The 26,615-nt window shown below is 38.1% G+C and overlaps 1 long non-coding RNA gene across 1 annotated transcript in view; it reads right to left on the bottom strand.

The window, feature by feature from the left end:
• Positions 1-7,227: 7,227 nt before the first annotated feature.
• Positions 7,228-26,615, bottom strand: part of LOC146001278 (uncharacterized) — a 107,160-nt gene continuing 87,772 nt past the window's right edge. The window contains exons 3-4 of the long non-coding RNA XR_014443558.1: positions 24,534-24,644; positions 7,228-7,356 (exon numbers count right to left, since the gene is read on the bottom strand). This is a non-coding gene — a long non-coding RNA (uncharacterized LOC146001278). The remainder of the gene's footprint in view (positions 7,357-24,533; positions 24,645-26,615) is intronic.

Genomic DNA, 26,615 nt, shown 5'->3' with positions numbered 1-26,615 from the left:
TCGAATGTATCTACAACATATTTCCACGAATCAAATTACCCTCCCAGTTATAGAAGAGAAAGAAGACACGCCACAAAAAGTAAATGATCAAGAGAGTGAATTAGAAAAGCCACCTACACTTACTCTCAAAGAAGAAATTATTGCTTCAGTGCCTAAAACTTTCCAGAATAAACCAGTTGCTTGCTTCAAATCATATCAAGTGGGATTCTCAAGGAACAGTATACATACAGGGAAAAATAATCCAAGGTTCCAATATTATAGATTTGATTAATGATATTGTAGGGTCACGTAGAAAGAGCAGAGAACTAATAGGAAAAGATCAGTTTCACCGTGTTCTCCAAGGACTCAACATCCCTAAAAAATATATAATGACACACACTCCTCCCCCTTCCCGTAAGAAGAGAGCTGAATTTATATGGCAAAATTTACAATAGATGGATCTTCAAGCTTTGTATTATACTCATGAAGTCCCCACTTCCTTTTCAAATGCTAAAAAAATTATCTAAATCTTCAACTCAAAATCAAAACCAAATTCAACACTGGTTATCAAAGCAGGATGCGTATAACATTACACGCGCCTGCACATAAAAAATGTCAAAGAAAACATTACGAAGCTACCACACCTTTTGAGCTTATACAAATGGATTTGGCAGGTATGCAAAATATTGCTAGGCACAATAACGGTGTAAGGTACATTTTATGTGTGATTGATGTGTTTTCTAGGCAAGTGCTCTCTGTACCAGTGAAAAGTAAATCGGGTGAGATTATGGGGAAAGCAGTCACTAAAATTATAAGTATGTTAGAATACCCTCCCATGTACTGTCAGACAGATCAAGGGAAAGAGTTTTATACTGTTCATGTCAAGAAGATTTTTAACAAATATGATATTCAACATTATAGTGTGCACTCAGAGTTAAAATCTGCAATCGTTGAACGTTTCATTCGTACTTTGAAATCAAAGCTGTATAAACATTTCACTGCAAACAACACATACAAGTATATTAATATTCTTCCTTTGATAGATCGTACAACCACTCGTACAACAGATCTATAAAAATGGCTCCTGCAGATATTAATTTTGATAATGCTTTACAGGTTTGGACACGTTCTAGCGTTAAGCCAAAAGAAAAGGTCAAATTTAAATTGAATATTGACGATTTAGTTTGCATAAGTAAAAACAAATTAAAGTTTGAAGAGGGTTACTTGCCAAACTGGACACGTGAATTATTTTTTATTACTTAACGTATGAGTACTAATCCACCCACTTATCCTATCAAAGAATGGAACGGGGAAACTATAAAAGGTATATTTTATGAACCAGATTTACAGAAAGTTACTCTCAACCCCTGCCAAAAATTCGCTATTGAGAAAATACTGAAACGGAAAGGGGATAAAGTGCTTGTAAAATGGAAGGATTTTCCTAACACCGCTTCAAGTTGTGTTCATAAATCTGATATCACTAGAATTTAAATTAGTTGACATTATGACGCGGAAGGAATTTTATTTTACTTTACCTTCCAATGCAAATCTGAACTTGTTTCCTACAAATACTGTAACCCATTACCATACAAAATTAAGTGAACCTTTACAGTGGGTAGTTGCACTATTGTGCATATCTGGAAACAACATTAGATGAACATGAAACTATGGAAGTTTTTATTTCTCCTCAGTTAGCACCCGTGTTGGGTTTTTCTTGAGTGTTCCTCAGGAAAAAGTAACTATATTTTCTGATATTGCCCCTGGCTCTACAAAGTTTCATTCTATTTATCCTTGCAATTTAGATTTCCATTTACCACGAGAAATTCATATTTGTTCTGATATTGTGAAAGCACAACCTGATATTGGGCGTGTTATGCGATCAGTGAGTGTTGCTGACTATGAATATGGAAAAATGTAAAGTTGTGTTCAAACCCCGACAGTATATAAAAGTCGAAAAACGTTATCTTGAAACAAATGAGATTATATTAAAATCAGAGCACGGTACTGCACTTCCATTTCAATTTGGAGCGTCAAGCGTTACGTTACATTTGAAAAGAGTAAAACATTGATTACTGAAGGCAAGGAAAGCGATTTCTATGCGACTCTGAACTCTGGTTTCTCATGAAACTTATTTTCAAGAAACTCACCGAGTCACTTTTTTACAAAACTTGCTAATTCAATGAAACTGGACAGTGTAGAATGGTTAGTGGGATTGTCGGAAATTCATTTCACACACACACTTTACAATATTCTGAAAGGTCAAAATGAAATTATTTGGACTATCAATAGCACAGAGCCAGATCCGGCAAATAAACCGAGTGGTAAAACAATTGTCCCTCCTGGGTATTATCCTACAGTACAATCAGTTTTGCAACTTGTGAATAAAAATCACATACGTGAGGGAAGGAAAATGGAACCAGGGTTCACAAGCAGAAGCGTTTGGTTTTAGGAAATCTGAAAGAAGTGTATCGAGCATTTAAAGATGAGAATCTGGAACTGAAAATAGGACTGTCTAAATTTTGTCAATTACGACCCAAGAACTGTGTTCTGGCTGGTGCAAGTGGTACCCATAGTGTATGTATTTACCAAAACGTAAAGCTAATGTTGCAGGATTCGAGAATAAGAGAGTTGACGCGGGATGCACACTGGCCACTAAACACGTATAAACACTGTCTTGCGCAAATAATATGTAATCCTGCACAGCCAAAATGCTACCTGTCATCGTGTGAGAGCTGCCCTGGTAAATCTCATTTAATAGAATATATAGCTCAAGTGTTTGAAGTAAACTGAATTGATGAAATAACATACCACATGTGGACATCTACAGACAGGACAACTCTCCAATCACTCTCCTGTACAAGACTTTTTGGAAATTCTTGAAGAAAAATTACAACAGCTCCTGCTTCATTCTTTCATTGCAACCCAGCAGTCTCGCTTCCTAAGGGATTTGAAGGAGAAGGTTTGCGACAATGAATACATTATTTTGTGTGATTTTGCAGAGAATTATGCATTTGTTCTTCAGGATGAAGTACAGGGGTTCCATTGGAACAAGGCACAGGCCACTATTTATGCTTTTGTTGCTTATTACAGAAATTGTGAAACCCGTGCATTAGATCACATTTCTTTTGTTATAATATCAGAATGCCTTCAGCATGATACTGTCAGTGTGCATCTTTTCCAGCGCCATTTGATAAAGTTTCTTATATCCCACTTCAATAGAACACCTAAGCATATTTATTACTTTTCTGATGGTTCTGCAGCTCAGTATAAGAACCGGAAGAATTTTGTTAACATATGTTACCATTATACTGATTTCAGTGTCTCAGCAGATTGGCATTTCTTTGCCACATCACACGGCAAAGGACCATGTGACGGTATCGCTGATACTGTCAAGAGACTTGCTGCCCGTGCAAGTTTGCAGTCTTCATACAACTCTCAGATCATGACACCAAGACAGCTATTTGAATGGTGTTCACAAAATATTACATTGTGTTATTTTCATTTCACCACTAATATGGAATACGGTGAACAGGCTTCCTTCCTTCAACAGAGATTTGAAAAGATTCGTACAATTGCAGGTACACAAAAGATACACTGTGTTGTGCCAGATAGCCACACTACTATTCATGTAAAAGTATTCTCACATTCTGTTGACATGAAACAGGAATCACTCACGAGAAAGCGACATGAATCAGAGCCCACTGATATTACTGGGTTTGTTACGTGCATGCACAATGCTCACTGGTGGCTAGGATGTGTGTTAAATGTACACGAAGATACACATCGGGTTACAATCAGCTTTCTCCATCCTCATGGGCCATCCACTTCGTTTTCATATCCTGAGAAACCTGACATATTCGCTGTGGACAAGATAGCCATCCTTACAAAGGTTGATGTCAGAGTGCCAACAAAAAGAACTTATGTTATGTCGCCACAAGAAATACAAAGGGTCGAATATCTTGTACGTCAGTATTGATGTTGGTGTAAGTTCTGTGTGCATTCTCTTATTTTATTCAGTTAGTTTTAACTTGAAGTTATTGTTCATACCTTCTGCAGTTTGAAGGTTCATTTTAAATGAAATATGTTTCTTGAACTTTGATATTCTGGGGATTCATACCAACTGCATTTTTGGCATGCTTTGTAATGTATTTTTATATTATTTATGGTCAAACGTCCAGTTATGTTACTGAAATAGTTATAGTCACAAGTGTGTTGTTTAATTTACTTCTCATTCTAGTTGTTTGTCCATTGTAATCTCTAATCACTTTCAACTCATTTAGTTAATTTAATGCTTTAGTAAATACCTCAATAAATAAGCTGCTGCCTTATGCACCAAACATCTTAATTTTTCTATTTGTTACCTTTGAATCCTTGCATAATAGTGTAATCGGCCCTGAATACCACAGTGCTCCTGGCAAATGGTGTCTTACTTCGTACCTTCCTTGGTTTGCAGGATATGTGGGTCTTACCAAACATTCGGGCCACATTCTACAATGTAATTAAGCATTTATTAGACACACAGCTACACATATTATTTTGTATCTTCTGATCCCATTGCAGTCCCAGAATGATTTTTTGATATGTTTGAGTATGGCATGAGGGACCAAATATATTTTTTTCACGAATTTTGGTGATGACATGTTTTGAGATATTCAAGGTTAAAAGTCAAGGTCACGTGGCAAAATTACATTTTTATCGATAGGTGGGCTTGTTATATATCACTGGAAAGCGTGTTCAATTCCCTGTACAATAAGCTTTATTTGAGCTTCCTAGATGAAATAGCGGCAGAGGTACAGCACATTTAGTACAGCTAAGCGGGCTCAAAAAGGGCAATTTACGCAAACTTTGACCTTGAATAATTTAACAATTACAAGACGCACGAGACTAAAATTTTTCATATTTACTAAGTTCCATACATAGTTTCAACTCCCCAAATTTCATGAAAATCGGAGATGGTCAGGTTGGAAATTGCACATATCTGTGTTGATTTGGCATGGAATGACTCATAGGCACTTTTGTTGTCACGTCAGTAACAGAAATACCGACCAACCAGTGTAAATTTTACATATATTTCTACACCAAAACAGCATTACTGACGTAACACATTCATTTATAAGAAATTGAATATACAGGGTGTCCGGAAAAGATTGAATGTATTTGTTTTATTTAGTTTTAAGCAACCAGTGTGCCGAGAGACATGTAACAAGCCCTAATTATAAATCTAGACTGCAGAAGTTTCACTTGAAATACCCACCTTGCGAATGTGAACTGCTTGTGGAAAATAGTGCTGACCAAATAGCAGAAAGAGTTTTGTGTTGTAGAATATACAAAAACTAAGCGTATGATTAAAAGCAGTGTCACATTTGGTTTGTTCTCTTGATAAGAACTCCATTAAGTGTTGGTAGGTGCAAATCTTGGATAAAGTTTACCTGTGCAAGCCTATCATGCTTGGTGGAAGCAGTGGATAGTGTTCGGCAAGCCTTCCAACACAGTCCCAGAAACTTGGTTCAAAAAGCGAGCCCTGAGTTACAACTTGTGCAGCCACTCACTGAAACAGATGAAGAATTTTCCCATGTGAACATGCAGGAATAACTATTCTACAATGAAAATCGACTGAAAGTAAACTTTTCAAGATAATTTTCCTTTTATTGTAGAGAACATGACCACATCACACCATGGCCTCCTGTATGGCATAGCGATAACATTGTTGCCTTGCAATCAAGGGTTCGATACTCAGTCCAGATTAGCCATGTATGCATATTATTAAAGCATAACAAGCTAAGAAAAAACTAGTTAACTTGAAAAACAGAGTACTACTCCATGTGGTTTGGATCCCATCCTTCTGTGCTTAAAGTTGACTCAAAAAATTCGAAAAGTAGAGTGAAAAGTGCACAAACTAGGTCAGAACTTAGCAATTAATAAACAATTGCAAGAGAGGTTGTTAGAAAACAAAAAATACGATTTAGCATGGAAAATGTTGCAGAATGTTACTAAAAAATGTAGTTTTTGTGTTTGTCGATAACAGAATATGAAATATTTTATTGTGGGAATCAAAAGAACAAGATAACCAAATTTTATTGGCTATTATTATTTGCATATGAAGAATCTTTTGCATTTTTCACTACAAAAAAAAAAAAAAACTGTGTCTCGGATCGAGTGTGTTAATTTTTTAAGATTTTCTGTAATTGTTTCCCTTGATTAGGAAAGTCAGAAAATTCCCTACATGTTTTCAAAACTTTTACTTTGGGTATACCACCACACACACAATAGCCTCCGAGCCTGGACTTTAACTGAAACAAGTTGTGCCACACTATGTGAACCAGAAGTGTAGTAATACCTTCATCTAATTTGCACCTCAACTCTCTGCTGCTGTAATTCGATCCACACATATAATTAATTATACAACACTAGTTTCCATCCTGCAAGCATATATTCAGTTTTCTGTTTAGCTGCTTTGAAAAATAGTTTAGCATTATTGTTAATTTTAGTCCTTCATTAGTTTCTCTAACATCCTAAGGCAAAATTAAAGAGCAATGGAGATAATGCATCATCTTGTTTTAACTGATCATGAATTGTACTTTGTTTCACTGTTGCATACTTTTATCATATTAACAAGCTATTTAAGTATTTCAAACCTGACCAATATAATTTATCTCTTAAAAATCTATGAATAGCTTTACTTATTCTCAAGTGTCCATGAAAAAATTGATCTATAATGTTTAAATCTACATTGATAATTTCATTAGCATATGGGGCTAGTTTTGTTAAAAATGTTAGATAATATTTTGTATGATGAGAAACTCTAGAGTAATTATTGAGCCCTCTGTTTGCGATTGTAAAGCTTGGAGTATCTACTTTGGAATAAGTGTGTATTCTGATGCAGAATAAAATATTTCTGATAGTGAACTGAAATACTTTATTTAGGAAACAAAATTTGCTGTGTAATTAGTATGAAAGATATTCTTTGTTTTGAAATTAGGCATAACTTTAGAAGGATTACTATTTCTGAATAGAATGGTAATGAAGCTGTTTATATGTTGGGGGAAAAAAAAAAGCAGAATGTAATTAATGCATTATAGGGCTTAGTGTATAGGTATGTCCAAATTTGTAAAAAAAATTGAGCAACCATCCCCCATGCATTTCACTCTTTCTTGTAAAGTTAGTATTACGTCAATATAAGGGTCTTGGGTATAATGGTAAAATTTTATTCTGCACTTACTGTTTACAATTGATACAGTGCATGAGTAACTCCACTAGATTCTACTAACCCATGCATGGTCCGATTGAATTTCTGTCACTGGTTTTGTACATTACTTTCACTCACTGTTGCTTTTCTTGAGAACAGCTCCACTTTTCTTCCCATTATCCTCCTCTCACCTGAAATAAATCAGAAAATATTTAGAATTGTGAAACACAAAGTATGTGTGTCCTATGATGCCAGGGATTCTGAGTATAGTTATTCTTTGTGATTGTCCCTTCACCATTACTTATCTTCGGGATTAGCCAACAGTAAAATAAATAAATCAATCATAGTACTGTCTGCAGTTTCGTTTTCATTTTCTAAAAGGCTCTCTCTTTCATAGTTGCATCCACCACCTCCTATAATTTATGTTTCAATTCCCTACATACTTATTTTAAATTGTGAACATATTCTTAGCAAGTAAACTGAATGAAGGTATGCAGGGTCATTCCATGTCAATTCACCCACCCAGGGATTTCCATGTAATCTGTAGCCTTGTCTTATGATTTCTTACCTTTTTTTTTCTCTCTTCTTGTGTGGGCCTTTTTACAATTACAGGAGATGAAACTTTTCAGTGAATTCACCATTAACATTGATTTATTGAGTTGGTGTTTTAAGTCCACTTTATGCACATTAAGGCTAATCGGGACTGGACCTACAGTTTAAAGTGGGATCCAAACCACTGTGTGCCTCCATCACCATTAACATGTTTCATACTTGAAGGATTAATGGAAAATAACTACAGTACAGATATGTTCAAATCACTACCTTTGGCTAGAATATTAATTTTTGCAGTAAAACTTGATTATGTATGAACAAAACATTTTTTTGCAATAGACAAATTAAATGGAAGACCAGTGAATTTTTCTTTAAGATTCAGACCAGTTTAAAGTGGGATCCGAACCACTGTGCCTCCACAGTGGTTCAAATCCCACTTTAAAAACTCTAGGTCCAGTATCGATTAGCCTTACTGTGCATAAAGTGGATTTAAAACAACAAATCAATCAATCAAAAACCATCGAGGAGGCATACAAGTTGTAAAAGAAAGAATGCATTGGCGTCCCGTGAAATTATTTGCACCTTATTAAATCAATATTGATTACAGCCTGCAAAAAAATTGGATCCAAAAATGTTCTTGCTCGCGTCATTGTTCTCTGTAATGCATTGTAAATTACCAGAACCACTATGTGCCTGAGTGAGTGGTATTCATGTTTCACAGGTATAGTGTTCTTTTGTGACTGTTTTAATCACAAGTGCTTCTTTCGTAGATAACAGCTTTTTCAGTGTCTAATCCATGAAAATAATGAAAAATGTTCAGCACATTTACTTTGATTTGATTTCATTTATTTTACTTCACGTTTTGTGCCACTTTTTGATGAACACTCGCAAACATCCATGCCCAGGCAAGGAATCGAACCTGGGACTCCTGGCATTGTAGGGTGATGTGCAGAAAGATTAGTACCTATTTTGTTCTTATTTGCCTGCTTATAAGCCCTTATTTAACCTCACTTAGATTGGTAATAGTAATGACTGTGGATGGTGTAAATTATATAGGACACTGAAAAGTCTCATATAAAAATTATGTAACATTTTGAAAACAGTTAGTAATTAAACTTGCGAGAATTCTTTAAGTCTTGAATGACTTTATTTCTAAAAAAAAATATAACGGGCAAATTAATGTGTGGGTTCGAGCCACACAGGCTCATTTAAGTTGACGCCACTGGCACTGTCCCCTATTTTTGTTTCACTAAACTAAAATAATTTCTTTACGCTGGGTGTACTTCTGGCTTATGGCAATACTGGTGTCGAAAGCATAGGGAAGGGAGGGCATGGCCCTTAATAATTAAGAAAAAATATTTTGGAAGGTGGCAGATCGACTCTCAGAGATGCCAATTTTTACTGTAATGACCTACTATGTTATGATAATTATTGCAAATTCATTCCTGCAACAAATACAGTTACAATCATTAAAGTGTCAATTACAATTATAATCAAAATAAGCACATACCTTGTCACAAGAGATGCTGGAAATGATGTCCTGATGCATCCATGCGGTTTTGGCATGTTTTTCGGAAATATCCATATACACGAAACAGTGAAATTGCTAGTTTTTCTCCAGATATTATTCTTCAGTTCTTCTAATATCTCAAGGTTTGTTGCATTGACTTTATTTTACAATTTCCCCCATAGATAAACATGTTACTAACGCTAACCGATAAGTCAGGGTGACAAAAGAGGAATGGGAAAAGAAGCCACTTTAGTTTAGGGATTGAGATGTCACGGGTTCGAGTTACGAGATGAGCACGAAACACTTACGACCATGTAGCCATGCACACTGAATCGGTTGATTTTTGCTAAATTTGGTGGGAAACTGGGAAATGGCACATTGCAGAAATGCGAGATTGTTAAAGAAAGTTAAATTTAAACAAGGCTGCAAATCTGAAACTTAGAAAGTACAACAATGGAACAAAAGCTCTCTCTCATTGATGAAAAACGACAGATGAAGGAAGACACTTCTTATGATCAAAATGTGATAAAAGTATTGTACGCCAGCGAGTTATTTTCAAAGATATTTAAATTTAGAAAAGACTAGATATCCTTTTTTCAAAACTAGTTCAACAATGAACGATAGGTCCCATTTCTGCACGAAAAGGATAGATAAAGTCACATTTTTTATCAAAATCTGATAAAAGAATAGTTTCTTTTGAAATAAAATTAAATTTAGAAAGATAGGCTAGATATCCTTATTCAAAATGATTTCACAACGGAAGTAATGTTCCATTCTTCCCTGTAAATGAAATCTTGCTTCCTTAGAGAAGAATATTAATCGTGGATCAATTACCCCACCACTAACATTCCCCATAATTCATTTACAGAAATTTAACCGACTCTCGTTCTCAATTTGTTCACGAGGTTTCGCACGGTATTTCTGTGTGGAACAGGCACACCTGGGAATTCTGTTGAAAATAGTCTACGAACATCCCTTCAAGAATTTGTAATCAGATACGAATCGTACATCAAAACGTTTCGTTTTATTTATTGATTGAGTTGGTGTTTTAAGTTCACTTAAAGGCTAATCGGGACTGGACTTACAGCTTAAAGTGGTATTCGAACCAGTATGCACCTCCACCGAGAATCGAACCCGGGACCCTTCGATTACAAGCCACCATCGAGGAGGCCCTACATTTTGTTGTAATGTGTGCGTGTGTGCCATTATTAAAACTATAGCAAAACACAAATAACACTTGGAACACTATACACTTAATAAACACTGTATAAAACAATAGAAAATCGCAAGAACACTTGTAACACGTACCCACTTTCAAAATACGACTGAACTGAGATCACAAAGTTACTGAAATGGAATGGGGTTAAGAAAGAAATCCACAAGTTATGCTCAAAGCCATGTGTTTCAGTTGGTACTCTGGTGCCACGAGCTCTTAGGAAACTTAAGTTCCCTTTTAGCATGTCTTGTTACCAAAGCTACGCGAAATTTCCTAAAAACATGCCAAAAACGAGTGGATGCACGAGGACAACATTTTCAACGTCCTCCGTGACAATTACCGTGCTTATTTCGAATGTAATTTGAATGCGTTTGCTGCCCGGTAGGACCCTGATTGTCTCCCTGGAATGGATGGTATCACCATAGAGCTGAGTTCACCGCGATCTTCTTAAAGTGTAAAGAAAATGAAGGCACTTACTACAACTATAACGTTATATTAATAATAAATATGTACACATGACACGTAATTACACTGTCCTGAACTCCTGCCTCAGTAAACTGTTTATGTGAAATTGGAAGCCGGTGTTACAATAACACGCCACTAGTTCTTCACTGAATGATATCAGCACTGTAATGTTCCTGTGAAACTGAACTACATATCACTGCACTTCACTGATATGCTGAATGAAACGTAGCCACGTTAGGCTTACGTATTTGATGAATATCCGCAACGCGGTGACTCGGCTGTTGCCGGAGTGACTTCTGCACCAACACTGGCGGAAGTGAGCTTCCACGCAAAGATGGCGGCAACTAGGCACCGCACCCAATATGAACTGACCAATGGGAGTGCAGGTTTTTTAAAGCACTGGATATACACAAAATAAACAATTGGTTATATAGAAACAAATGCATAGCAAAATGAACAAGAGAAAAGTTCTGTTATTTGCGAATACAAGAATATATAAAAAGATATATCGTGGTTAGTTTCTAGAGATAATTCTCCAACATACTACCCCCCGTTGGAATGTTCACATCCAACCTAACACTAGGGGATATATTGTCAATACTTTAGCTTCATGGAGCGTGTTCTTCCCAATGTGGTAAAGGCACAATTTTGCTTAATGCTCTCTTGTAGACTCCGTCTCTAGTACGAACGGTGACTACGCGCACTAGGTTATCCCTTCCCGGAAACACTTCTTGGATGACGCCGACTCTCCACGAGAGTGGTGGAAGATTGTCCTCCTTTAATAGCACTGGTGTGCCAGGCTTCAAATTCGACTGAACGGCTGTCCATTTCTGTTGCTGCTGCAGACTATGTAGGTAGTCCTGAGACCACTTCCTCCACACTCGCTGCTGGAACTGCTGTATGCGCTGCCATCTGGATAATCTGTTGGCAGCCAGATCTGTAATGTTTGGTTCAGGAAATGAGGTTAGAGGACCTCCAATAAGAAAATGACCAGGGGTAATGTAGCTGAATTCATCATGAGAATCAGGGAGTGTGGAAAGAGGACGGGAGTTGAGGCAGGCCTCTATTTGGCATAGCAGAGTTACTAGTTCTTTGTATGTTAGCACGGCGTTTCCTGCTACTCTGCGAAGATGGTATTTCATAGACTTCACTGCACTTTCAAAAATCCCGCCAAATGATGGACTGCGTGGTGGAGAATACTTCCATTGGAAATTCTCTTCTGCTGCAAATCTGTTTATGTCCTTGTTGAACTCTTGTGATTGAAAGAGTTTACGTAATTCCTGCAATTCATTTTTAGCACCATGGAACGTGGTAACATTGTCGCTAAAAATACTTGCACACTTTCCTCTTCTCGCGGTGAAGCGTAGTAGAGCTGCGATGAAGGCTTGTGATGTCAAGTCTGAGACAATCTCTAGATGAATTGCCCTTGTGGCAAGACAAGTGAAAACTGCAATGTAGCATTTTCTTGTGGATCTGCTTCTTGCGGCTCCGGTCTTGATGTGGTATGGCCCTGCGTAATCAACGCCTACGTGATGGAATGCCTTGCTGGGTCTCACTCTACTGGAGGGTAACTGCCCCATCAGCTGCTGGGCGGCTGAAGCCTTCAAACGATAGCATACGTTGCACTGGTGAATGATCTGTTTGACCACCTGTCGTATGCGAGGTATCCAGTATTTTTCACGAAGTGATGATATGAGAAGCTGTGGACCAGCATGCATAAGTCTCTTGTGTTCTGATGCTATCAGAATTTTCGCGAAATGGCTCTTCGGATGAAGAATAATTTGATGTTTGCTTTGAAACTCCAATTCACTGTTTTCCAATCTTCCTCCGACATGAATTACTTTTTCATTGTCGGGAAATGGATGAAGGTTCCTCAAAATGCTTTTGTTGTGTACTTGCTGCTTGTCAGACAAATCCTTGATTTCCTGAGAGAAGAATGCACGTTGTGTTATCTTGATGCAGGCAAGTGTGGCGCCTTGAATTTCAAAGGTGGTAAGGTCTTCACTCCTTTTCTCTCTTGAGTTTCTGCAATTGCTGCTGAACCTTTTGCAGAGTGACACTACTCTCAGTAGCTTGGATAAACTTGAATATCTAGATATAATTTCTTCTTCAGTTGTTACATGAGTGACCAATGTGGTAGCTGCTACCTTACGCTGCTCTGGAATAGTGTTGTCGTCTGGACGGAATGCTAAACTGGATGATGGCCACTGTGTCTCTCTTTTCAATTCCATGTTCCGATCAAGTCTTCTTTCTAATTGGTTAAATCGTGAAATCGCTGTTTGCAGAGAATCCCCAAGAACGGATCTGTCCTTCTTCAAGGGTAGCTTGACTGTGTATCGACCTTCTCGATCACGAGATGTAGTTTCCTGGAAATGTTTTTCACAGGTGATTTCTTCTGGTGAAGGCAACTTATCATAGAATTCCTCCAAATCCCAAAATCTCTGTAAATGGAAATTGACTGTGTCTTCTGTGCGAACAAAGAATGACTTCGAAGGTCCGTTCGTAGATGGTGCATTGGGAATCCTTCCTGCTACAATCCATCCAAATTCAGTGTTTTGCAACGCTGGATAGTTTCCTGTTCTTGAAAGTTTCTCTGGCTTGAGAATCGTGTAGAACACATCTGCAGACAGAAGTAGGTCAATGTTGCCAGGTGTATGGAAGCTAGGATCTGCTAAATGTATGTCACTCGGAATTCCCCATGTGGAAGTTTCGAGACTCTGCGCTGGCATCGAACCTGTGATGTTTGGCAAGATGGAACAAGATATATCCATGGTGAATCCACTTAAGCTGGATTTAATCTGCGTCTCCATGGTGTGAAAGGCTTGCACTGTAGCTTCATTTATCCCTTGGATAGGTATTCGGCGTTTTTGTTTCTTGATGCGTAGCTGCTGAGCAAGATGCTCTGTCATAATATTACTCTGCGAGGCTCCATCCAAAAGTGCACGACATGGGAGCCACTCGCCGTATGCGTTCTTGATTTTTATGACTGCTGTGGCTAGGAGAACTTGCGAAGTTTCTCTGTTCTTGACAGAACAATATGTTGCTTTAGTCTGGGCATCATTATCCTGAAAACGAGTATCATCACCTACTGCCGATTTACTTCTGGATTTACTGGGCTGCTTCTGTGTTTGACGTTCTCTGTTGTTCTTAGCTTCATGAAGAAGGGAATTATGTTTCTCGCCGCAATACTTGCAAGATCCTGCCTTGCATCCTGACCTAAATCCCTGGTGATCTGACTGTCCAAGACAATTGAAACAGATCTGGTTTTCTCGAAGAAATTTGTACTTCTGAGCTATCGTAGCTGCTTTGAAAGAACTGCACGCAAACAGCGGATGCTTATTATTCTTCATAGTATCCTTGCAATACAGGCATGAAGGAGATACAGTAGAAACATACGATCTTGAAGGAGAAGGATGCGCAGGTTTGTGACTTTGTTGTTTGGTGTTGCCACTAAACTGTGGTTTGAATGTTGATCTTTCATTGGAAATTGGTTTGAATTTCTCTAAAGCCTTGGTTCTGTGCTCTAGAAATTGAAACAAACTGTCAAGAGTGGTGAATTCAGAATCATTCACTTCTAATTCAAAAGCTTTTCGTGTGGTGGCATCAAGCTGAGAGGTAAGATGTTGAACTAACACTATATCTGATAGTGAACTATCTCCTGCTAATAATTTTAACGCTGAGATGGAACTGATAGCTGTGTTTGTGAATGCTCGCAACTCTTCTGCATTTTCTCTCGACACTGGTTTTATATGCAAAATATCATTGACGTGTGAAGCAGGATTGAGACGCTTGTTGTCAAAACGCTCTTGGAGTTGTTTCCACGCTACACCGTAGTTGGATGCTGTAATTGGTATGCTTTCAATGATTTGCAATGCCTCACCCTTCAGTGCGACACGTAAATACTGGAATTTCTGAATATCTGAAATATCCGAATTATCATGTATGAGCGAAGAAAATGTGTCTTTGAATGACACCCATTGGGTGTAATTTCCACTGAAATGTGGAAGCTCTATTAATGGCAACTTGACTTGAGACTTGCACGAAGCCCTGTGTTCATTTTCCGCGCCGTCTGTATTTGAATGATTTCCCTCAATTAATGTTAGCATCTGCGACTTGAGATCGAAATATGAAAGTTCGATTGTCTCTCGAACTGCCGTGTGTTCATCGTCTGTGGCTTCAAATTCAATGCAATCCTGAATTTCTTCTATCTTGGGCCATAATGTGTTCAGTTGCTCCAGCCGAACCTTGATCTGTTGAACGTTCGGGGCCTCTGGATCAACACTGCTAATATACGACTGCAATCTCGTTATTTGCCCCCTGTAGGCGGCACGTTGCTTTAGAAGATGTGCTAAGTCTGCCATGCCTCAAGGTGGGAGGGACAAGCAATGCGTATTGAAATGAAAGGAAAAAATGAGGAAATATTGAACCAAACACTGTTGTACTCACCGATCTGGCATTCACTGGACCATCTGGGCATCTGAAATCCTGGTTAGGCTGCAACACTGCGGGTAGTCGTTGACACTGACGTGTACTGGAACAGCTGATTCACGGTTGCTATAGTGATGTCACGTCTGCACGCGTGGGCTGCTTGATGCAACTCTCCGCGATATGTTTCTCCTCGCACGAAAACGAACTAAAAAGCCAGTCCCGTGAAGGAACAGAAAACTGCAGTCTAAAAATAACTCGGCGACATACCACCGGTGTATGACGTCATGTCACTGGTTGCGGACTGAGAGTTCCTCGTACAGCAGGAGGGGAGAAGGGAGCGGAGTGTGAAACGTCACTGACAAGCGAACAGCGAGAGCGCTCTCGGTCGGGGAAGTCCCGGGCGTGTCCTTCAGCCAAGTGGAAAATATCTGGCGCGCTACAACGAATGACGTAATGCTTTCAATAACTTGTCGTTACTGTACTTGAAAATAAAGTTTGCACAACACAATGTCACTAAAATCACTGATGATAACGTACCTCATGTTCAATACAAAGGAGATCGCGGCCTGCGGAGGAGCAAAATGAATGCGTTTGCTGCCCGGTAGGACCCTGATTGTCTCCCTGGAATGGATGGTATCACCATAGAGCTGAGTTCACCGCGATCTTCTTAAAGTGTAAAGAAAATGAAGGCACTTACTACAACTATAACGTTATATTAATAATAAATATGTACACATGACACTTAATTACACTGTCCTGAACTCCTGCCTCAGTAAACTGTTTATGTGAAATTGGAAGCCGGTGTTACAATAACACGCCACTAGTTCTTCACTGAATGATATCAGCACTGTAATGTTCCTGTGAAACTGAACTACATATCACTGCACTTCACTGATATGCTGAATGAAACGTAGCCACGTTAGGCTTACGTATTTGATGAATATCCGCAACGCGGTGACTCGGCTGTAGCCGGAGTGACTTCTGCACCAACACTGGCGGAAGTGAGCTTCCACGCAAAGATGGCGGCAACTAGGCACCGCACCCAATATGAACTGACCAATGGGAGTGCAGGTTTTTTAAAGCACTGGATATACACAAAATAAACAATTGGTTATATAGAAACAAATGCATAGCAAAATGAACAAGAGAAAAGTTCTGTTATTTGCGAATACAAGAATATATAAAAAGATATATCGTGGTTAGTTTCTAGAGATAATTCTCCAACATAATTGTAACTATAATTCTGAGAACTTGAAATTATTTCGAAGCTAGCAGCTCTTATAGTGGAGATATTGCACGGGAGTTGGCGTCCGGGCGGCCATTAAGCGTGCTACCATCAAGGAACCCAAGGCTGATCAGAGGACCCTGTATATAAAGTCACTGCCTCTCCTGAGTCATGCATATAACATCCCTCTAGCTAGTGTCTACTGAATTATGTATGTAAATTCACTCCCTCCTGAATTGTGTCCATAACATCCCGGTAGCTAGTTTATCTGCTGAATTTTGCATATAAATTCCCTCATTCTCCTCAATGGTGTGCATAAAGTCACTACTCTAATATATCTACTGAATTATCAATATCAAGTCCCTCCCTCTAATATCTCGACTGTATTATATATACAGGGTGTTCATAAAGTCCCGGTACCATTACAAAAAATAGCTCGGAAACTACTTGCAATAGAACAATGCTGTTGATTGCAAAACAACTCTCCACGTTTATATGCCATACACCTCAATATGCACCCCTCTAGTTGCTCTCAGAACATCAGTAGAGTACAGATAAAGCTTGGAGTATCTACTTTGGAATAAGTGTGTATTCTTTTGCAGAATAAAATATTTCTGATAGTGAACTGAAATACTTTATTTAGGAAACAAAATTTGCTGTGTAATTAGTATGCAAGATATTCTTTGTTTTGAAATTAGGCATAACTTTAGAAGGATTACTATTTCTGAATAGAATGGTAATGAAGTTGTTTATATGTTGGGGAAAAAAAGCAGAATGTAATGCATTATATGGCTTAGTGTCTTTCATAGTACTAATATATAAGTGCTGCCCATACATGCCCCAGCATATCACCAGTAACAGTTAGGATGCTCTCCGTTATTCTTCTTCAAAGACTAGCAACATCTGGGACAGGGGGCCAGTAAACACAAAAGAAGAAATCCAAGGGTGTGATATCAGAAGAGCGCAGTGGCCAGGGAATAGGTCCATCACGGCCTATCCACCTGCCAGGGAAATGCCTATCCAGCCTATCCACCTGCCAGGGAAATGCCTATCCAGAAGACCTGGAACATCTTTGAACCAATGAGGGAGTGCCCCATCTTGTTGAAAAATTATGAGGAAGAAGGTACTGTTCAAGCATGCCATAGTAAATGTTCCTGGTATGTTTTTTGTAATGGTACCGGGACTTTATGAATACCCTGTATAATCACTACCTCTCCGGAGTGGTGCATATAACATCCCTCTAACTAGTCTCTCTACTGAATTATGTTAGTAAAGTCCCTCCCTCTAGTACCCTACTGAATTATGTATAAAGTCATTCCCTCTCTTTAGTGCTGTATGTAAAGTGCTTCCCTCTAATGTCTCTACTGAATTGTGTATACCAAAGTCCCTCTCTCTCTCTAATCAATAGTGTACATAAAGTAACTCCATCTCCTCAATGCAATGGTGTGTATAAAGTCTATCCCTCTAATATTTCTACTGAAAGTCTCTTACTCAACTCAGTGGTGTACTCCCTTTGCGTCCCTACCAAATTATGTATAGAAAGTTTCCCCCTCTCCTGGAAGGTGCACATAAAATCCCTCCCTCTTGTGTATCTACCGAATTATATACAGAATGTCTCTCCCTCTACTGAATTGTGTATATAACATCCCAATAGCTAGTGTTCCTACTAAATCATGTATATGAGGGCTGTTGGAAAAGTTTCTGCAAACTACCACCAACAGTGGTGCTAGTTTTCCACAATTATAAAAATCGGAAGAATAAGCTTTGTTTAAATTATCTTTGATTGTTTGTTTAAGCTTATTCGTTTATTTTTCACAGCAGTTTGAAGAAGTAGTTTCGTGTGAGAAGTGAAAATTTCTCGTGAACACTTTCGGGCAATGATTTTTTATGATTTCAAATGTAGTTTAACACCGAAACAGTGCATCGAGTGACTTCATTTGGCTTTCAGGGATGAAGCACCATCCAATAGGACCGTGTACAATTGGTTTTCAGAATTCCAGTGTGGTCGCACATTTCTCAGTGATGAATTCCGTGTCGTCCATCCACGTCTGTTGTTGCCAGTAATATTGATGCTGTGCGTGAAATGATTGAGAGATATCGGCATGTGACATACCGTGAGATTCAAGCATCCTTGAATATTGACATGAATACATGACATACATACGATTTTGCATGGTCATCTGAAAGTACGGAAACTTTCAAGCCGTTGGAACCCACACAACTTGAACGAAGCTCAAAAACAAGCTCGTGTAAATTAATGTAAAAAAATACTCAAAAAATTTAACAGAGGCAAGTCAAATTTTGTGTACTACATCGTTACAGGGGACGTAACTTGGATCTATTCATACGAACCCGAAACTAAACAACAATCCACTGTTTTGGTGTTTCAAAGTGAGCAGAAACCAACAAAAGCTGTTTGCTCGAGGAGTGCTACAAAGCCAAATGATTGCTGGTTTCTTCGGTTATACCGGACATGTGGCAACATTAGCTTTAGAAGATCGAAGTAAATGCTGAGTGGTATACAATAATTTGTTTGCCAGAGGTCATCAATGAATTACGTAAAACAAACCCAAATCGTCACCTTATTCTTCACCACGACAATGCCAGTTCCCACTCAGCACACCAACTGTTGATTTTTGTCCAGTAAAAATGTCAAATTAATGACTCATTGTCCGTTACTCACCTGATTTATCACCTAATGACTTCTTTTTGTTCCCACACATGAAAAATAAGATGCATGCTGAGAGATTTGTGTCACCTGAAGCAGCTGTTGACGCATTCCGAACAGCGGTTTCTGAGGTATCAGCTTAAAGTACATCGATCTTAAGGGTGAATACTTTGAAAAACAATAAAGCCATTCCCAGAATTTCACATGTCTTTTTTCATATTAATTGCAGAAACTTTTCCAGCACCCCTCGTATAAACTCACTGCCTCTGCTGAATGATGTACATAAGTTCCGTCCCTCTCCTCAATGGTGTGTACAGAGTCATTGCCTCTAATATATATTAAGAAATATGCATATGAATTCCCTCAAGTCTCCTCAATGGTGCATAAAATCACACCCTCTAATATATCTATGGTATTATACATAACAAGTCTAATACCGTGCGTCCATTTCGATCTTCAGCCGAGAGATCGGGAGAAGCGTGGCGGGCGGCGCTGACGGAGATGCCGACATTTGCAGCCTGTAATGCCCGCTTATTTTTATGGACATATGCAGACATTTATATAAATATTGCAAAACGAGCACTAACCTGTGTTATAACATGCAAAAGTTCTTCTGTAATTCATCCAAGTTCTGCCCTTATATACACAAATAAATACGCTATAGAAACGATGTTAAGAGCCACAGATAATAAAGCATTTTAATCATAGTTTTGATCAGTAACGTCCTGCTTAAGTTTATATCCTTGAAAGAGTTTTGTGGCCATGGGAATTGTTTGGAGGTTTCGAATGTGCAACACTGTATCAAGATTACGCTGCAGACGAAACCGTTAAAAGTTAATGGTTTTCGTGAGCTTCCTTGCAATCCGAAATATCCGAGCTCGAGTTTTTTTGTTCCTTCGCGACTAGATGAAGACAGAGCTGTGAATATAGTGGCGAGCAATGTAAACCAAGAGCGTGTTAATTTCGTACTGTGCGCAAGAGTGTTATTCTTGGTTACTTGCAGTTACTTGTTTGTGTTATTGCAGTGTGTATGTGTGTTGTGTCAGTGAGACGATTGGAATGCCAGCCACAAGGTTCACGTTAGAACAAAGATTTTTTTATGTATGACACGTACGTGAAAACAGACTCGTGTCGAGACGTGTGTGGGCAATTTGTACAGAAATTCCCAGGCGTTTCAACTCCACACAGAGATACGGTTAGACATCTTGTCCTTAAATTACGAGAAACTGGATCGTTAAATTTTAAAACATCTAAGCAACAACGACTGATTCTAACCGAAGCAAAACTCAATGATATTGGTGCAGCGTTAGAACGTTCTCCAAACAAACCTCTACGCCGTGTTTCACAGGAGGTGGGCGTGTCAAAATCATCGGTACATACAGCCACTACGCTACTAAAATTAAAACCGTAATCTTATAACACAGGTTAGTGCTCGTTTTGCAATATTTATATAAATGTCTGCATATGTCCATAAAAATAAGCGGGCATTACAGGCCGCAAATGTCGGCATCTTCGTCAGCGCCGCCCGCCACGCTTCTCCCGATCTCTCGGCTGAAGATCGAAATGGACGCATGGTATATCTACTAGGGATTGGCCGATACCGATAAAGCACAAATACAAAATTTACTGATACCAATAATCGATATTCTACCAATCCGATATAAAATTAGAAATGGTTCTTGAAGAACCTGAAAGGTTCATTGACCTCCTTAATAAATGTGTGTTTCGAATTTACTGCAGTGCAAAAGAAGTTGCATATTTACGTACAAGGTAAAGGTAAAGAGCACCATGCCATGAAGGTGTATAGGGGGTGTGGGGGTAACACCCCACACTTTCTTGATCCAATCCTGAGTGGGGGGGTGATGTGATCAGCATCACGCCCCTGACTGCCTTTACCCCCCAGGTACCCATATCCTTCGACGCTGGGTGGACGCAGGGGCTGCTTCCAACGTTAGAAAAGTTCCCAGATTTGAACCGGCCAGGGATCGAACCCGGGACCTTTAGCATGGTAGTCAGATGCGTTACCAACTGAGCCACCGCGGCCACATTTGCATATTTAGACATTTATTTTTTTAGAAAGTAGGGCATGGAGATTATCCATAAAAATTACAACAAAATGGCAGAATTTTGCACTAAATTCTAAGATATTTATTGATATATCAGATCGGTAAAGTAATCAGTAATCTTGCTGATAAGGTACCGATTAATCGGTCCCATCAATAATATCTACTGAATTATGAATATATAAAGTCCCTCCAGTATCCCTACTGAAATATGTATACAAACTCTCTCCCTCTCCTGAATTGCGTACATAACATACCGATAGCTTGTGTCTGCTGAATAATGCATATAAATTCCCTGTCTCCTCAATAGTGTGAATACCATCCCTCCCTCCAGTGTCGCTACTGAATTATGCATATAAAGTCGCTCCCTCTCTTGAATGGTTTATATAAGTCCCTCCCTCTAATATTTCTACTGAATTAAGTAAATAAAATCACACCCTCTCCTCAACAAAGTGTATAATGTCAGTAACTCTTGTGTCTCGACTGAATTATGTATATAACGTACTACTCTTCCTGAATGGTGTACATAAAGTCACTCCCCTTCCTCTGTGGTGCATATAAAGTCCATTCATGTCCTGAATTGTGTACTAACATCCCAATAGCTAGTATCCCTACTGAATTATGAATATATAAGGTCCTTCCACTTTATGTCCCTAACAAATGTACATAAAATCAATGGTGCATAAAATGACACTGCCTCTAATGTATCACTCCCTCCAATACCTCTACTGAATTATGTACATAATGACACTGGCTCTAACATCTCTACTGAATTATATATATTTATAAAGTCACTGCCTCTCCTCAATGGTATATATTAGGGATGGACCGATATGAAATTTTGGCCGATACCAATACAGTACGATATAAAATTCCAAATGGTTCATGAAGAACCGGAATGGATCATTGACTTCCTTAATAAATGTGTGTTTCGAGGTGACTGCAATGCAAAAGAAGTTGCATAAACATTTCATATTTAGTGACCGATGAGATAAAATAGTTTTCCAAATGCAAGAAATTTGGTCATTTCTCACAAAGGTAAACCTTCAATTTATTTATTTTTTTCATTAAAACTAAAATTTGCCTTAATTTTCCATAACTAAAGCAATGTGAAAATGTAGGGAAAAATAAAACTAAAACTTCACGTCCCTACATATAGTTAATGCTAGTCAGCACTGAAAATTAATATGCTGTAATTTTCATCCTCTACAGCATAAAGTGTACAAGATTTTCAAGGTTAAATAGACTCCAACCCACATTTTTTATATTTTTGCCTAATACTGTATAGTAGTAAACAGGGCTTGAAAAATCCCGGTCACCAGGTCACCATGGCGACTAAAATTTTCAGCCTGGCGACTGTGATCTCTTGCTGTAATATTGCCGTTTATTACGTTTGCATGTACGGAAGTTTGAAGATTCTAAGTTCAAATTGCAGTACAGCATAAGTTAGCAAATTATTTTTTATCAACGTTGTGAACATTCCATAGAATCAGTAACAATTTCTTACTCTTTGTCTCCCGACCTCCCATTTCCCGCTTTCTCACATGGTTTAGCAATGTTTTGAATATGGTGATGCTCAGCTTCTTATAGTATGCACAATTGCTAGTAGGTGGTTACCTGGCACCTAGCTCTGAAGAAGATTTTTTGAGCACTGGTAATAAATAAGAATGATCTTTTTTTTTAGCAAAATTTAAACCGTAAAAACTAAGTATCCAAATCAATTTCAATTTCTGACTTGTGCTGATTCCAATATAACAAATCAACCTGATTTTATACGTGCACAACCTACAAAATCTGAATTTCAAGGCAATTCTGTAACGAATGTGCAGATTATGTAGTGTTCTAACTCACTTGAACTCTACTTAAATACAAGAAAAGCTATTCTGTTAAATACGACTTTCCACATAAACATCTGTTATTGCAAATAAGTATTCCACAATGATATGAGATTATGGCCCCTTCACATCACCAACTTCATGTTAATAACATGTATTGAAGATGACTTACTTGATTCATTTCCCATTGTAGCATCTTCAACTTGGTGTTCAATTTTTCAGTGTTGCCAGACATGCAGAAGTCCCTGTAGGAAAAAGTGAGAATCTGATAATGAAATCGGGACTTACAGTGTGAGGTGCAGTCTGGCATTCGGAAAAGTTCGGAACCATTCGTGAACCTCCACGGATGACTCAGCCACGGGACATCTCAAAGACCAGCAACGGCATAGGAATTCACACTTCTTCCGTGTTTTTGGAAATAAATTTGTTTTAAAAATCGAATGAATGTTCTGGCGTGTGTGTATAAGTAAATGTATATGTATAGAGCAGACTATATCTAGTAAACTGGGTCACTGAAGGTTAACTATCAATAAAATTAACATGCAATGAAAAGCAGGAAAGCCGGCTCGGGGATTGAGCAAAGGTTTATTCAGAATTTTCTATTTGAGGGGTGTAAGTTTGTGTTTATGGGTGTGAAAAGTATACTTAGAGCCCCAATGACCATACATTTGTCCTTTTATAAAAATTGTGTGGGGTGTTAGGGCGTAGTTGGTGGATAAATCACTGGGGCCGAGACATTACAACTTCATGTTCCATAATACGAAAGTTGCAGAAAAGCGATGCTACATACCAAAATGTAAATATAATCAAGAGAGAAAATGTACTACCCTGCATAAGTTAAAATTAATTGATCCATCTCCAGGAAAGAAGCATTATCTGATTATAGCGTATTTTTACTATTTATTAATAACAATATTTTTTTGTCAAGATAGAAAGAACAAAATAAGTATTAACGTCGTCTTTTCTCCATTTCTTAGTCTGCGGTTCCATACAACAATACTTCCATGCGCATCGGAGAAATTAAGTACTAATTCATTAATTTTCATATTATTACAAATAATTATAGTAACGTTTTAAATAGAAACAGTTTTATTATTATATTTCTGAGACACTTGGCTCGGACTAGCTCCCCAAATTAGTGATGTGACACGTTAGTATGACTCTGTAACTAGCCTTTTTATTTTATACTGGAATTATACAAGTATCGGTATCGGTGGGCATTGGTCATGGTATCATGTAAAAGAGAGAGAGCAGAGTGCCCTGTCAGTGTTCCCATATTCCATCTCCAGCTGGCTGGAAGTAAAGATGGCAGCACATCCTATTAACCATTTGTTAATTGTGAAATGACTGTCGTTTGTTCACCTGGTTTTCTTTCTGTATGGAGTCCACAAAACTAATATGCTTACCTTCCCCATGTTTTAACTTTGACTATTCTTGTCTTATCTCCTGATGAAGCCACATGATGTGGTGAAAGCTTGAGTGAAAAGTAAGTACATGCTACACTGGACTCCATCTACCTAGAAAAAACAAAAGCAACATTTTTCTTAGTTTCTGTGCAATGAATAATTATGAAATTAAATATTATTGATTAAACATAACTACCCTTAGAATACTTTCCCATATTTATAAATTTTGAACAATTGTGTGTCACGGATGGGACTATTTTATTTCTGTGAATTGTCAAATGATGAAAAATAAATTATTTAAGACAAAGAGAGAAAGTAATTGATCTTTTACTTGGAGTTGAGGCAGAAATGTAACAGTTAATTATTTTCTCCTTTATTTTTTTTTGTTTTGGTGTCACAACACAAAAAAGTTAAAATAAAGTAACTATATGTAAAGTACCCTCTAATTATGTATAATACTTGAATTGTTATGCAATTTAGATAGACTTTTCACAAGCTGGAATAATGTTACTGTTAGAAATTGAGAGTCAGAGGCACTATGACATGGAATGCACCCTCTGGTATCACACTGTAGAAATTAACCTTTTTTCACTACAAATATAAGCTACACATTTTGATTATCTTGTTACAGTGAAACTTGCCCGTAGGGGCTCAGTGGTGATTTATCCCCCATTCCTAAGGTTACAGGATATTGCTGATAGTGTTGGGTGCTACATTGTCACCCTGCATTCGAGACCAACGGGCACATCCAGGAACGCTCAATGTTCAAGGCCACTATAAGTACTCGCTACCTGCAGTCAACATAGTCACCTACTAGTGGCAAGATGGCAGATAGGGAGCACATGCATTTTAAAGTTTAACTGTGTTGTATCATCATGAATAAATATTCTCACATAAGTTTTCGAATGAGATTATTTTTAATTGTGTGTACCCCTTCCTTAACATCCCATTCTATGTGGAATGCACCAAAAAGGAAATGCAATCCTGTGGCAGTTGTTGTTGTTATTGATTTAGGTAAAAAAAAAAAAATCCCTGTTCACTTTCAGGGTGTCTACCAAAATAACAATTCCAAAATTTGACTTTTTCTTTATCTTTTTTTCGCTTTCCTTAACTTTCATTTATTCAACTTCTACTTAGTCAAGTTGGAAATTAGCCATTACAAAAATAAATATCTATTTAATGAAAAATCCCTACCAAAAGGCCAAGAGGAAAACTGAAGCTGTATTTAACATGAGAATTAGACTTGCCTTATCTATTAATACATCCTGGACTGCATTTGACATCTGGACACTCGGCCACTATAATCTTATGTGGGGCTCATGTTATAGTCTCTATATATTTGTTATTGCCTCTTTATCTTATCTTACCACCATTCATCCTCATGATCACGATTAGCCAAAGGGGCAGAAAAGTTAAGTAAAATAAACAAAATCAATCAATCAGTCATTGTGATAGCAAAATTATTGACAAGTATAATTTCTTGACTTTCATGCTTGGTAGACACTCTGACATTGCACCATGCAATGAGACACATTGGAATGGTGCCCTGCACATTATATTGATCTCAGCCATGTTGTGATGTGATCAGCACCATGCTCTGGCTGCCTTTACCCCAGGTACCCATTTAGTTTAGGTTGGGTGAGTCCCAGAGCCACTTTTTGCAGGGAAAAACTAGAAAAAATTTGATCGAACCCAGGTAACATGCATGGCAGTCAAATGCTAAACCACTGTGGCTCCTAGTTGATTTTACTGACCCTACTGATATAAATCAATGTAAATAGATATCTTTGCTAACTTTTCTGGCCTTTCAGTCAAGTTCGACATGCAGTGTGAAAAGCATGGATTGCAAAATTGTCAATTGTTATCAGCTGTTGTTCCCTGCTACTCAACTATGCATCCAGGAAATGCCATAAAACATGTCCAATCTAGAACTGCACTTTGATCCAATGTTGAGCGTTCCTGGAGGCACCCAATGTATAATGGTTCAGATCCCACTTTTAACTTTTGCTGAACCTTCATCCTATTGTTTATACACCCCTGCATACTGTCTTATATGATGGTAATATCTCTAATATATGTGTC

The sequence above is a fragment of the Lepisma saccharinum genome, chromosome 1, assembly GCF_977018435.1.
Source record: "Lepisma saccharinum chromosome 1, izLepSacc3.1, whole genome shotgun sequence".
In the NCBI taxonomy this organism is placed as follows: Eukaryota; Metazoa; Arthropoda; class Insecta; order Zygentoma; family Lepismatidae; genus Lepisma; species Lepisma saccharinum.
The sequence above is the reverse complement of the archived record's forward strand: the minus strand, read 5'-3'. Positions and strand labels throughout refer to the sequence as shown.